A 15,457-nucleotide genomic window follows, 5' to 3' on the forward strand; every position below is an offset into this window, starting at 1 on the left:
TTGTTTTGGTATTTGTGACAAACATTAAATTTAAATTCATTTAGTAATCCTCCCAATAGGTCATTAATATAATTGATTAATCAAAGGTGGATAGTCATGTTTAGCAAGTATTTCTAAAATACCTTTTTACCAAAATACATTTGTTTTTCAAAAAGAATTTTTATTACGCAATAGTCATGAGGAATTTTTATCAATTGCCTCTCTCTTACTATTGTAACATCAAAAATACATGAGCAAGGATGAAATATCATCTACATATGATATTCTTTAAATATCTCATGTAACATTATTTTCAAAATATATTTAAGGTAATTTATTCCATATTCAAACAATTTTTTATCTTTCAGAATAAATTATTTTAAATCTTTCAAAAATTATAGATCCTTCATTTTTCTAAGGTTTTATTTTTCTCTAGAAGGATTTATATTCTCCATATTAATATTTATCTCAAAAATATTAATATCAGATTTTATCTTATTTTGGGATATTATTCTCGGTCTCTCAAATTCATTATTTTTCAAAGAAAAATATTTCCGATACTTAGAAAGCTCTTTCAACTTATCAAAATCATGATTTATCATGAACAATATTTTTATAAGTATTTTGGGATAAAAACATTCGTCAAAGAGTCTACGTGATTTGACTAAAAGACGAACTATATCGGTTTTTCAAATATCGGTATTCGTTAATAAAATCAATTTAAATACTCAAAAAAAATTGGGAAATCTACAAAACTACCTAACTTTTCTTTAATTATTTACAAAAATACTACCTTCCAGAATTCTTTTTAAAAATACCTTTTCATAAAATCTTTTTTTCAAAAATACTGTTTGCAACTTTTGCAACCTCATCTGCAACTCCAGGCGGCGCCAGCCGTGTTGCAACCTCTTTTGCAACTTCATATGCAACTAAATTCCTGATTTCAAGTTCCAGTTTTCGAATGTCGTTTTCGACCTCATTTTCGGAATCGATATATATATATATATATATATATATATATATATATATATATATATATATATATCGATTCCGAAAATGAGGTCGAAAACGACATTTGAAAACTGGAACTTGAAATCAGGATTTGTAATTGCATATATGGTTGCATATGGTTGTATTCAGTTGCATATGGTTGCATTCAGTTGATTCTATTGTAATCTAACGGCCCCGCCAGGGGCACACCATACATCTGTTGTTACTTACAGTTTTCAGTTGCATTTAGTTGCAACTGAGGTTGCAAATGAAGTTGCAAAAGTTGCAACTGCAGTTGCAACTTTTGCAACTGCAGTTGCAAATGAAGTTGCAACTTTTGCAACCTCGTTGCAAAAGTTGCAACTGCAGTTGCAACTTTTGCAACTGCAGTTGCAACTTTTGCAACTTCATTTGCAACCTCAGTTGCAACTTTTGCAACCTCATTTGCAACTTTTGCAACTTACAGTTTTCAGTTGAACTAGTTGCAATTGCAGTTGCAACTGTTGCAACTTTCCATTTTTATTTGCAACTTTTGCAACCTCATTTGCAACTTTTGCAACCTCATTTCCATTTTTATTTGCAACTTTTGCAACCTCATTTGCAACTTTTACGGCTGCGCCGCCCAAGGTTGCAAATGAGGTTGCAAAGGTTGCAAATCGTATTTTTGAAAAAAAAATTTTATGAAAAGGTATTTTTAAAAACAATGAAAAAGATGGTAGTATTTTTAAAAAAATAATTTTACAGATGGGTATTTTTAAAAAGATCCCAAAAAAATTTCCCATCCTCAAAAGTATTTTATATTTAAGGGAGTATATTTTAAGTATTTAATCAAATCTTAACTTTGGTCAAAAACTCTCGTCTAAATCTCAAAAGAATTTTCGCTCGTTATTTGGACCCGAAAAACGTTTTAATCGTTTTAATTGCAAATAAAATACTTCCACTTGTCCAAATGACTTGAAACTTGAGATTAGCCAGTTATATATTTTTCTTAGTGCATGGTTAAAGTTTCGTAATTTTTCGAGGACTTTCGTTCGGGAGCGTTTTTCTATCTGTCGTCCCGATCTTCCACCGAACGTTTGACCAAGCTAGAGTTGACCAAAAATTACCAAACTTGGCAGAATACTATTTTTCAATATTCTAAGAATTATCATATTTTTTCCGGAATTTATTGAGCACGTTCGAAATCTCGTAATATTTAGTGTAACGGAATTTAATCGGTTTCTCGAAATGCGTGCCACCTTATCCACAAGCATGGAGCATTGAGATGTGTGCCAATAAATGCAGGTCAACTAGTGTACTTAATGCATTGGCAAGCATGGGGGACAAGAATGACAAGCATGGGCAAGTGGGGCCAATATGTTTTTAATTTGAATTTAATCATTTTAAATTCAAATGCTTCCACCAATTTTGCCTATAAATACAAGACTTCCCCCATTCATTTCTCATAAGCTAACAAGCAAGAAAGTGCTGAGATTTTGCAAGTAGAAGCTCTCTCCAAATTTATACAAACACATTTTTCATCTACTTCATCTTTAAAACCTCCGTCCCGCTCGGTATATTCGTATATTCTCGAGGTTTTAAACACCGAGGCTTTGCTTCACCCAACCAAGCCCCGTACCACTTTGCTTGCACCAAAACCACTCTTTCCGACCTCCCGAAGGGCTGTCCGAAGTTCGTCCATAAGCCAAATTCCTACCGAACCTCCGGCGAATTTTTCCGGCGAACTTTTTACGAAAATCGTGTAAGTGGTTTCTTTAGCTTCGTCTTATCCGAGTCTTAACCGACCGAAATTAAAAGAGCTATCAAGCCAAATTTCTCTTCATCTCAAAGCTCTCTTTTTCTTTAACAATACAAAGCACAAGAGTTGGCCGCTCGTATTATCTATTATATACCTACGTGTGCGTGTGTGTTATACCCTATCTTGTTGACGTGAAGATTCTCATACGTGCTGAGCTTTCGTGAGAATATTTGCTTAAACGAGTTTGGTGGTGGTCCTCACCTTAGTGAGTTGATCTATACGTATATTTATATATATCACCAACACTTTGTTCACACACCACAAAATACCCGTAGCTTGTCCCACGCGAGATTCGCTCGGTATTTCTAAAATCAACTATATACACATATTATAGCGCGGATATTGTCGCGGATTATTGTGGCCCAAAACTCTATATCATAGTGCAATTGTTAAAGATAGTCAAGAACTCACTCTCTCGTGCAAAACGATATTTATATTTAAAGAGGGGTTATCTTGAAACGAAGTTGTAAAATAAAACACTTCGTAATATTCACTTCGAAGGTTATCATACCCGAAGTATTTCATATACTTAGTCAAAGACAAGTATATTCGTCCATATAGCCAAAAGAGCTTAAAAGGACTTATTTTATCTACAAACTCCAAGACATTCAAATATCATTTATTTGGAGGATTTTGTACGATAAACGTATTCTTCGACCATAAAGACTAATCTATCGAAAAAGAATACTCTCAAGGTCTTAAGCTTCATAATAGCTTAAAGAACACTTGATCTTTAATATTCTAAGACCAAGAATATTATTGAAACACTCGGACTAGTGAATCTTGTCCAAAACTCTTTTTATAACCAAGGTTGTCTTTCGTAGATATTGTTTTCTAGATTTTGCAGTGAGGTGAAGTGAAGTGAGGTGATCTTCGTTCTAAGACCCAAGTCCTAGACGAGCTAACGGGGAGTTAGTCGTCTTCGCACCGTGAGGAAGAGGAAAGACCCAAGACCTAAGACCTAAGATCCAAGACCCCCTTAAGGCTAGAAGAACAAAGACTACACATTGAGAGATACAACGATTTTGAGGAGGTGACGGGGAGTTACGCTCCAAGACAAGTCTTGTAATTTACATTTATAGTGAGGAGGTAACGGGAAGTTACGCTCCAAGATATATATTTGTAAAGGCTTCTCCGCCTACTGTAAAGGAGTTTCTTTATAGTAGAGAAAATCTCGAGTCCGGGGAGGAGCTCGGGGACTGGAGTAGGGGTGAGTGGACTCCAAGGGTTGAGTTAGCCACCGCGAACCAGGATAAAATCGCTCGTGTGGTATTTGTCTTTCTTTTCATTTACTTCCGCACATCATAACTGCTAAAACTCTCGATACAAGCTTTTAAAAAGGGGATAAACTTTTTAAAACTACACTATTATTTTTAAATTGGCTATTAAGCTATTCAACCCCCCCTTCTAGCTTAATTATCCCCTATATCGGGACCTAACAATTGGTATCAGAGCAGTTGCTTTTATACGTGCTATTTGATTCAAAAGCACTCCCAAAAGTAGATCCGATATGGCTTATATCAATGCCATCGGTTGTAGTGAAGGTCTCTCAAATTCTAGACCTCCTTTATTTGATGGTACCAAGTTTGCCACCTGGAAAACACGATTTCGCATATATGCTAGAAGTCAAGGTGTCAAGGTTTGGATGGCCATAGAAGATGGTATAATTATCCCGACAAAAATAGTCGACGATATTACTATCGAAAAGAAAGTAAGTGAATATACACACGATGAAGAAGATCGTATGAATATTGCCGCTAAAGCGGAAATGGTTCTCACAAGTGCACTTGCAGAAAAAGAATACAAAAGAGTAAACAATTGCAAGTCTGCACAAGAAATGTGGAACAAATTAGTAGTTACCTATGAAGGAACTACCGATATTAAAGATTCTCGAATGGATACATTAATCCAAGAATACGAGAACTTTAAACTCCAAGATGGAGAAAATATCATCGATATGGAAACGAGATTTACTCGTATAATCGATGAATTAGCTCAACTCGGAAAGAACTATACTCAAAACGAGAAAAATCGTAGAGTTCTTAAATCATTGCCTCCGAGTTGGAAAGTCAAAGTTACTACAATCAAAGAGATGCATAATCTCAATGATTACCACATCGATAACTTATTCGGAAATCTTCGTGCATACGAAGAAGATAATATTCCGGATCTTGTCACTCCTAAAGTGGAAGACAAGAAGAAAAATATGGCACTAAAGTCCATATTAATCGATGAGGATGAAAACGACGAAGATTTAAATGAAGAAATCAAAAATCTCGATGAAAGCGAAATAGCTCTTCTTACGAGACAACTTCGTCGTGTGCTTCAAAGCAAAGCTCAAAGATACGGAAAAGGCTTCCTTAAATCAAATAATCAACAAAGAGTGTTTAACTCTAATGGAAGGCCAAATTACTCTCAAAATTATACTCAAAACTATAAGAGTAATTATCCGTCTACGGGCTATAATAAGGGCAAGATCAATCAAAGTCCTAATGGCTATAATAATGTCAACAATAATAACAATACTTACTCTCCTCCAAAACCGAAGGAACAAACTCCGGAGGAAACACAAGATGTGTGTTTTGAGTGTAAGCAACCCGGTCACTTTAAACGAGAATGTCCTAAGCTTTCTAAAGGACGAACTCTCGTGGCCGAAAATGGTTGGGATTTAAGTGAAGACGAAGAGTCATCGGAAACAAATGATGAAGTTGTTAATCTATGCTTGAATGCTCTCGATGATGAAGCTACTTCAACGGAAGCCTCCACATCAAATCAAGAGGTAAGTACTTCTCCTATGCTTTTACATAATCAAGAACTCTTTAGTCTTTCAAATTTGAATTTAGTAGATATGTGTAAAAGTGATTTGATTGAACTATTATTGGAATTGGGTAGACAAAATAATGATGTTAGTCAACGATTCCTTACTATGTGGTCCGAGAAAGAAAAGATTGATGATTTATACAAAACTCAAACAAAAGAGTTATCTCGGATCATGGAATCAAACCTCAAATACGAGGAAGAAATTTCATTCCTTTGTGAACAAAATGATCTCTTGAAAAATGAGATTAATAAGAACAAGGATGATGTGATTAAACTGGAAATCGAAAACACCTCCTTGGTCTTACATAATGAAGTATTGGAAAACGAGAAGCTACAATTAAATGAGAATACTCAAATGCTTCATGTTGACTTACTAAAATTGAAAATTCAAAATGAGTCATTAACTCATGAGAAGTCAACTTCGTTATTCCAACACAATCTCAAAAATGTTCATGCCTTAAAAGAAAAAGATGAAAAATTCGAGTTTGAAACTCAAAGGCTTAAAGATGAACATTCTAAGATCTTAGCTCAAGTTTTAAATCAAGAAAAGATTTTAAACGAAAAGATTAAAGTCTTGAGCAAAGAAAAAGAAGATCTTGAGATTACAATTCAAAAGTTCACAAAAGGAAATGAGATGTTGGATAAAATGGTACATTCAAAAATATCCTATAATCATGAAGGATTAGGATATGATAAAAATGCTCAACCAAAGAAGTTTGTACAAAATAAACAAACTACCTTTGTTCCCGCTACACCAAAATACAAATGTTCTTATTGCAACAAGAATGGGCATACCGTTCAATATTGCAAAATAAAGAATGGTGAGATTAAGGGGAAGCACATATGGGTTCGAAAAGGAACTAAACCATATGTGAAGGTTGAACATGTACCAACCAAAAAGGTTTCATCTACTCAAAAGCAACCAAGGTTTAGTTATGATCAAAAACCTATTGCTTACCAAAATAGAAATTCAAGTCATAATGCTCGACAAATTGGTCAATCATCTAGAAGTCATTATACTCCTAGTCAACAATTCCATCATCAAAATGCTATGTATTATCGGAATGATAGAAATAACATGTATCAAGGTGGAAACTCACAAAGATATAATTACTCGAAAAACACTCGATATGTTGACAACAATATGTATGCTAGGAATAATGCATCCAGAACCTCTTATATGTCAACTTATGCTTATACCATGCCTAGTTTCTATCATGCTAATCCAAATGCACTTTATGATACACTAACCCGAGGACCCTCAAGACAAAAGGGTACCAACAAATTTAATTGATTTGTTGTGTAGGTGTGCCTTGTTGCTAAACAAGAAATGTGGTACCTTGATAGTGGATGTTCGAGACATATGACCGGTAACAAGTCACTCTTGAACGATATTAAAAAGGTTACCGCAGGAAGCGTCACTTTTGGAGATAGCAGCAAAGGTAGTATCATAGGCATTGGAAATATTGGAAATGAACACTTCAAAATTGCTAATGTACAACTAGTTACGGGACTAAAGTACAATCTTCTATCCATTAGTCAATTATGTGACAATGGATTCAAGGTGATTTTCTATCTTACTCATTGTTCTATTTTAAATAAGGATGGAAAATTAGTACTTACTTGTCCTCGTAGCAAAAATGTGTACACATGTGATATTAGTAAACATAAAAATATATGTCTAATCTCTACTCAAGATGACCCTTGGTTATGGCATCGAAGATTAGGACATGCTAACATGAAGTTGATTAAAAATATATCAACAAATGATCATGTTAGAGGTATACCAAAATTAAACTTTCAAAAAGATCATATTTGTGAAGCTTGTGAGATTGGAAAACAAATACGTACCACTCACAAAGCTAAATTTATGGTATCTACCTCTAGACCTCTCGAGCTATTACATATGGACTTAGTTGGTCCGGTTCCGGTCCAAAGTCTCGGAGGATGTTCTTATACTTTGGTAGTTGTTGATGATTATTCACGCTTCACTTGGACAAAATTTCTTAAATCAAAAAGTGATGCATTTGAATCATTCTCTTCTCTATGTAAGAAGATTCAAAATCAACAAAATAATACCATTGTGTATATAAGAACTGATCATGGCAAAGAATTTGAAAATTCTAGTTTTACTATTTTTTGTGAGGAAAACGGAATCACTCACAACTTTTCTGCCCCATATACTCCTCAATCAAATGGAGTGGTAGAAAGGAAAAATAGAACTTTGCAAGAAATGGCAAGCACTATGCTAAATGAATATCGGCGACCAAAATATTTTTGGGCCGAAGCTATGTCAACTGCTTGTCATATTCTAAATAGAGTCTTATTAAGACCAATAACTCAAAAGACTCCATACGAGCTTTATTATGGAAAAACTCCTAAATTGAGTTATTTTAGAGTATTCGGTAGTAAATGCTTTATCTTAAACTCTAAAGATTATCTTACAAAGTTTGATCCTAAATCAAGTGAAGGAATATTCCTTGGTTATTCAAACAATAGTAAAGCATACCGAGTATTTAATCTTAAAACTCTTGTGGTGGAAGAATCAATGAATGTTGCTTTTGATGAATCAAAACCACCCTCGAAGTATATTGATCTTGTTGATAAAGAAGATGGTCAACAAGACAATGTTGAAAATGTTATTCGACAATTCGAAAATATGGATATGGGTATTTCCCCTCCTAATAATCCATTAGAATTGTTAGAAACCGAAGACGAACTACCTAAAGAAGTCCCTATTATTCGAAGTCATCCTTTGGATAATGTCTTAGGGGACTTAACGAAAGGAGTTCAAACTCGGTCACAAGTTCAAAATGTTGTGAATCATCTAAGTTTTCTTTCACAAATTGAACCTAAAACTGCTAAAGAAGCTTTGCTTGACGAGGATTGGATATCCGCAATGCAAGATGAATTAACACAATTCACTCGCAGCAAAGTTTGGGAACTCGTTCCACAACCCGAAAATACTTCCATAATTGGAACAAAATGGGTGTTTAGAAATAAAATTGATGAAAATGGAACGGTAGTTCGAAATAAAGCAAGATTAGTTGCTCAAGGATACACTCAAATGGAAGGAATAGATTTTGATGAAACTTATGCACCGGTAGCTCGAATTGAATCAATTCGTATGCTATTGGCTTTCGCGTGTCATAAAGATTTCAAGGTGTATCAAATGGATGTTAAATCCACTTTCTTAAACGGGATATTGGAAGAAGAAGTTTATGTTAAACAACCTCCCGGTTTTGAAGATGCTACTAAACCCGAATATGTGTATAAGCTATATAAAGCTTTATACGGGTTAAAACAAGCTCCAAGAGCTTGGTACGAAAGGCTAAGTAAATTCCTCTTAGAAAATAATTTCAAGATGGGAACGGCCGATAAAACATTATTTACGAGACAAGAAAAAGATGATATATTACTTGTCCAAATATACGTAGATGACATTATTTTTGGATCAACAAATAATGACCTATGTAAAGAATTCTCTGAAAAAATGAGTAAGGAATTCGAAATGAGTATGATGGGTGAGTTAAATTTCTTTTTGGGTTTGCAAATTAGGCAATCCGATGAAGGCATTCATATATCGCAATCGAAGTATTGCAAAGAAATGCTAAAGAAATTTGACATGGAAAATACAAAACCCGTATCTACTCCTATGTCTACTTCCGATAAATTAACGGAAGATCCTAAAGGGATTCCAGTTGACACTAAGAAATATCGTGGTATAATAGGTAGTTTATTATATATTACCGCTAGTAGACCCGATATACAATATAGTGTTTGTAAATGTGCACGTTTTCAAGCGGCACCAAAGGAATCTCATTTATCCGCTGTCAAACGGATATTGCGATATTTAAAAGGCACAATAAATCTTGGCCTTTGGTATCCAAAAGGTGTACCATTTAATCTAGTATGCTTTTCTGATTCAGATTATGCCGGACATTTAGTCGACAGAAAAAGCACTAGTGGTACATGTCAATTTCTGGGTGGATGTTTAGTTTCATGGTTTTCGAAGAAACAAAACTCCGTATCTATATCCACTACAGAAGCTGAATATATAGCCGCCGCAAAATGTTGTGCCCAAATATTATGGATGAAACAAACATTGGCGGACTATAATGTTAAATTCGATGTTATATCTATTTGGTGTGATAACACGAGTGCTATTGATTTAAGCAAAAATCCTGTGTTACACTCAAGATCTAAACACATAGATATACGTCATCATTTCTTACGTGATCATGTCAATAAAGGCGACATAAAAATATCTCATATAGAAACTGAGAATAATATCGCAGACATTTTCACTAAACCATTAAGTTCCGAACGATTCGCTAAACTCCGATTGGATTTAGGAATGTTGGAATATTCTAAGTAATTATTCTTGGCTTATAAATAAATCTTTAGAATATTTATCATGTATATTAGTCATCTTACGTGTAAGGAGTATTGTCAACCAAATTTTAAGTATACTCTGAAAATTCAGATTTGTCAATAATTAATTTATTGATCGGATTTTCATGAGTCAAAATTTAAAATTGGAATCATTGACGGTATTACTTGGGCGAGCGAATATTTTTGGATATCCGAAAATATTTCTAAGATACTAAATATATGGCATTTGTTCTAAATGTATATAAGAGTATACTTGCCAAATAATTACTTATTTAACAATAACAAATTGTTAAATGACTAAAAATCCATTCAAAAATTTATGGATTATATTTATTTACCTAAACTAAAGGGTAAAATATTATTAATATTATTATATCTCCAATAAGTCATTTAGAGATATTACCCACTAAAATAAATTTTATTTATATAAATTGGGTAAATTATTTCGATGGAGAAGTATATTATATTATTATTACAGATAAAATTTATTTATGAAAAATTATTTTTATCTATTTTTACAAAAATTATTTTGGGCTTACTAAATCAAAAACAATTCAAAAATTATTTTAAAAAATCAGATTTTACATTCAAAATTCGGTCAAACCCGACCCATCTACATTGACCCAATCCAGTTTTAAAACTTTTGATCTGATCCGTTGATTAAAACCCTCAAACAAATCACAGCCATTTATTACTAAAATACATATACGGATTAATCAGTTTTTATCACAAAACTCTCGCCTTCTTACTGTAGCTCTCCGAACTCTCTCGATTTCTCTTTCGATTTTCCGGCGACTCATGGCGATTTCTTACCGATTTTCTCCAAATCTTTATAAATACTACACTAAATCGAGTTTATGCACTTCGTCTTTGCCTAAAACTCGTTTGTTCTTGATGGGTTGGGTAATATCAAACGATATTCGACTGAGAATCTCGCCGGCGTCTCAATCGACGGCGAGTCTAGGTCGTTTCTCGACATTTTGTGGCTGAACAGAGCTCTCACACTGTGTCTCTTTGATTTTAATCGAAATCCCTAAATTTCAGAGCTCGATCTTTCAAAATCCTAACTAGTTCTGTCGAGAATATTGCAGGTACATGGTCGCGATGGTCCAATCGGAACTGGGGTAAGTTGAATCGAGGCTGGAATCGATGTGCGGAGCATCAAAAACCAAAACCCTGATTAGGGTTCATGAAGACAGAGTCGAGCGCCGCGAATTAGTGGAAACAGAGGCTCAAAGTCAGCTGCTCGAAGCTATTTGAAGCTGTTTGAGGCGAGTTTGAAGGCCTGAGCTCGATTAAATCGCAGTCGATTTAACGAGACAAAGACTTCAACATCTCCATCTAAACTGCATTCAGCGAAAAAGGTAAGGATCCAAGCTTGTACGAAGCGCTTGGACAAGGTGAGGGGTTCTAGACGGATGTGCCTCCAGCTTTTGTAGATTAGAACACTGATATATGTATATTCACACTCACATAGTTTGGACCGTTGTTGGAATTGGTTGGATTTCTGAGATTTTTAAAGTAATGTATGCTGATATATGGCTGTTGTTGATGATTCATTGACTGCATGATAAGATTCTGATATTTGTGTGAACTTTTTGAGGTGAAAATTGTGATTTCAGGTCTATTTGCTTTGACTTGGTGCTCTGAGATTTTATGGTAGTATGGTTTGAATGTGTGAAATTTGATATGTGCTTGAATATCATTGACTGCATGGATACCAAGTGAAATATGCTGAATATATGTGAATCCTGTTGAAATTTGACTTACAATGCCTAAACTAGATCACTTGGTGTTTGTTGTGGTAAATTCGATATTTACTGTCTGATATATCTGCTGAGATTCATGAAAAATTCTGTGTTGGTGTTTCTTTTGATGATCTAAACTTAAAATTGATGATTTCTAGACAGATTGATGATTTTGTGCTTAAATAAACGCCTGAAAATTGAAATATGCTGATCCTGAGTATTTGAGCCTTTCCAAATCATTAAATGTATAATTTGGGCTGTTGTGGTGAAAATTGGCATATTCATGATACTTGGTAATTTTGTTTGGTTAAGTAGTATTGTGACTTAAATATATCTATATCACATGTGAAATTCATGCTTTCTGGGCTTGTGTAAATTATTTTGAGTGAAAATACATATTCTTATGATAATTTGGGCTAATTATGATATTTTACTGATATGAAAGACTGATTAGATCTGTTTCTGTGAATTGATTTTACGTATATAGGCGTAATATGCATAATTTGTGATATGCTTGAATGATTGCTGATTTATATGAAAATAAGTGAGTTTTGTATGATTTTGATGATTTCGTGTTGTAATCTATGACAACTGGCATATGCATGTGTGATTAAATGGACTAAGGTATGTGAGATTATGCTTTAACATGTCTAAATTTGACCACTTGGTTGTTGCTGATGAGGAACTAACCTCAATATGCCTAAAATATTTTTATAAATCCTGTTCTCTATGCTTAAATGACTATTTGATACTTGTAAACAGAAATTTGTATTGATTCTAGGTAAATGTGAGTATGTTAATATATGGTTTGGGCTGTTTTATGTAAAAAAAAATTAGTGTATGATCTGCTATAATAAACAACGGTTAAATGAATTAATTATATGTTTTTTGATTGAGTGGCTTTAACATGAGAATAAGACAGATTTTTTACATAAATATGAACTTGATTTATATCTTAAACATGGAATAATTTGATGTATGAGCTTGATTTATATCTTAACATGACTCTGTTCTGTGTGATTAATCTAAGAATGCAATAAATTGAATGTCTAGTGATATATATGACAGATATGAGAATGGAAATCTGGCTGATCATCTTGCTTTATGAATTAATTTATTAAGATAAAATGGATTTATCAACTAGTCTGCATGCTTGAGAATGGTATATGAAATTCTCACTAATTGAAAATGCCATGATTATATGACTGACTACATGAACTTGACAATTATGGTATAGATTAATCTATGTATGCTTAATTGTAAAATTGCAGAAAAATACTTCTATATGATCTGCTTCACCTATTAAATGCCATAACTGCATAACTTGCTAAACTGAAATGTATTATGTGAAATGCCATGAGTTAGTTGGTAAAATTGCATGCTTTGCTTGATATGAAATTAATTGCTATATGCTGCATGGTCTGATTATTGTATATTTTTGCCAACATGATGTATAAACTGATAAATTGGCAAATATATATAATTTGAAGATGAGTATGTGTTCTGTGCTAGCCATGCCATTATATCTACATGCAACTGTTTAAGATTTAAATGCAACTTGGATGTATATCTGCTACCACTGCTGTGAACTAGTATCTTCTCTGACTTATCTTATGAGCATACCAGTAACTGTGGAATTGTACTCATTAACTGACATATGTGCTCTGTACTTGCTTGTGTAATTCAAATTGTATGAGTAGATATGATATGTACTTGAGTGGAAGAAATAAATAGATGAACAGGACTATAGTGTTAATGATTTGTATGCTTACTGTGTAACTATTTAAATGTGTGCATATCTACATGAGCTATCTGATTACTTGTATGGAATGTGTAATTGAGTATAATTGAGTTTGTCCCAAGTAGAAAAGCCAAAATATCATCCTTCTAAGCTTTTTTCAAGATCAGTAGTTGTCTCCCTATCTTGAACTTTGAAAATTATATTTTTATATATAGAAAAAGGGAGAATGATTGTCTTTCAAAAACTATTCACTGCAAAAGTTGATTTGATGGGGTCCACTTGTCATAAACTTTTAAGAAACCACTTGCATGTACTTTTTCTTTTATGTGCTTGTTTGTATATGCACAGAAGTACTTGAGTGCCTATTTGTTTATTATTACATCTATAACCTGAGCACTACACATACATATATATGATAATACACATCTTCACATGCACTGGGCCCATAGAATCAACTTGTACTCCTCTGACATTACTCAAACACTTCCACTTCGATTTATTTAACCCTACCAACCCCTGACCTTTACTATATAAGGCCAAACACACACTTGCACATGCACACACTTCCATTTCATCACCTTTACACATCTCTTTCAACTTCACTGATGGAATACAAACACACAGAAGACCCTAACCCTAACCCAAACTACAACCCTAACTTACTAACCCAAATGGAGATGAACCAATTCTTCAATACCCAAACCACACCTTACACAAGCTACAAATACAACCAGGGACGAAGCCAGCAAACATATGTAAGGGGGGCCAAAAAAAATTCTTCAATACAGTAAAATTTTTCATCAACACTGTAAAATAAATACAAAAATACTAGTAAAAAAAATTATAGTAGAGCTTTGCGTTCTTTTAAATCATGAAATCAAATTTATAATTATGTCAACAAAAATATTTAGCTATTTCTCTTTAAATATATTTAAGTATAAAATATTCAGGAAACTCATCATAATAACCTTAAATTATACATGAATCTTTAATTAGCAAGTAACAAACATTAAATGAAATTGTATTTTGACAATATCTCAAAAACTAAATATTATGTTTATTATACTTACAAAAAAAATATTATGCTTATTTAGAAGATGACAAGTTATAACTTAAATAAATAAAAAATATTACCTGGATGATGAAATTTAAATTGAAAATGAGTAGATCAGTATTAATATTAAATAATAAATAATAAATTGATAATGCACGAGTACTAATTCTATTTAATGAAAATGAAGAAGTGATGTGAGGTATAAGTTTCTGGGATAAGACCTCCACCAAAGATTCTTATTTATAAAGAAGAACCATATTGACATTTATATTTATCACATATCACATTTTACGATCTTTTTTTTAAAAATAGTATAATTGTATATATATATATATATATATATATATCCATATTTTTGTTTTTTTATTCTTAATTTGGTCTAATACAATAAATTAGAAAAATCTAAGAATTAAAATTTTATTTTACAATGTTAAATATTTCTAAGAAGCGAACAAATATTTTTTGAGGGGGGCCAAATTTTTATATTTATATAAATATATAGATAAAATGCAATTTTTTCAAAAATATATAATACAAATTATAATACCATGGAAACCCTAGGGGGCCATGGCCCCTTCTGGCCCCTATGTAGCTTCGTCCCTGAATACAACACTGCCTCATCATCTCATAACAAGAAACACAAATCAAACAACCAACATGAAACCTACACAGGAAACCCTTTCCTAAGAAACCCTAACCCTAACCCTAAAACAAACCAACTCTCCTTTGCTAGACCTTTTGACCTCAATCAAAAATTACCATACCCTCACTCCTCATCTCAAATCCTATCTCATAAGAAGAAAGCCTTCTCCCCTGGACCTAAACTTGTTAACTTGTCCAACATAGGAAAAGTAAGGAAGATGCTCATGGCTTGTCAACCTGGCATGATGGTATCTGTTCCCAAACAAGGCCCTGTTCATAGCCTGATCTTA

This window comes from Daucus carota, chromosome 9 (genome assembly GCF_001625215.2).
Source record: "Daucus carota subsp. sativus chromosome 9, DH1 v3.0, whole genome shotgun sequence".
NCBI classification, from domain to species: domain Eukaryota; kingdom Viridiplantae; phylum Streptophyta; class Magnoliopsida; order Apiales; family Apiaceae; genus Daucus; species Daucus carota.